At 53.5% G+C, this 911-nt stretch overlaps 1 non-coding gene across 1 annotated transcript; it reads left to right on the top strand.

Annotated features, from left to right (window-relative positions):
* The first annotated feature begins 695 nt into the window (after positions 1–695).
* Positions 696–767, top strand: TRNAQ-CUG. The gene has a single exon. It is a non-coding gene; the product is annotated as a tRNA-Gln (tRNA).
* Positions 768–911: the final 144 nt, after the last annotated feature.

Here is a 911-nt window from a genome sequence, read left to right as displayed (position 1 = left end):
TGAGAACCCCCCTGACATAAAATGGCAGCTGAAGGGAAACGGCGGCCCCCGATACACTGGGGCAGGGACTTCCTGGTCAGATGTACTTCATGGTCTTGGGATTCACCAAAGCCATCATCCACCACCAAAACCAGTACCTGCACCAGGCAGATTTTAGCCCAGGAACAGGGAACACATTGAGTCCGGCAAAACAAATGCTTAGGGACAAGGGATGAGGCAGATACTCGTATCCGACCAAGTTACGTAACCGAGAAACCTCTGCTAAAAAAGACCCACCTGGCCTATTTACAGACTACACAAGAGCAATCCTAATTGTTACTCCAGCATTGCCTGCTTTTCACTCACTGATTGCTGAGCTGGGACTAGACAAGTGTACAAGATACGGGTATATCCGGTGCCTAAGGATAAACCAACACCGGTTGCAGGGGATGAGCTGGGGGTGCTACAAGGGTCCTCTGGGTGAAGAGATAAGGGGCTGCCCTGCGTGGGACACCGCCAGTTCCAGCCCCAGAGAGGTTTCAAACACTGCATGACACAGCTGACCATCGTCACAGTACATGGCCCCTCTGTGAATACAAATTCCAGAATGGGCAGAAAATGCCCAAAAGCTCCAGGGAGAGGGAGACTGGCAGGCTGAGGCAGGAGCATAGGGGTCAGCAGGCGTGGGCAGGGGCAAGGAGAGGCTCTGTGCAGGAGGTCCCATGGTGTAATGGTGAGCACTCTGGACTCTGAATCCAGCGATCTGAGTTCAAATCTCAGGGGGACCTCAGCCTTTTGGCTCCCTCAGGCCTCTCCTCAGCACGCTTACTCTACAATCTTCCTGGTTGACTAGGTCTCATCTTGGACCACCATTGTGTGTCGCATCTCCTGTATTTCCTGTCCTTTCCAGTGCCCCACGCCTGGGGACAGAC

The sequence above is a fragment of the Eurypyga helias genome, unplaced genomic scaffold (genome assembly GCF_000690775.1).
Source record: "Eurypyga helias isolate BGI_N326 unplaced genomic scaffold, ASM69077v1 scaffold17381, whole genome shotgun sequence".
In the NCBI taxonomy this organism is placed as follows: Eukaryota; Metazoa; Chordata; class Aves; order Eurypygiformes; family Eurypygidae; genus Eurypyga; species Eurypyga helias.
This window is presented reverse-complemented; position numbering and strand designations above follow the sequence as displayed.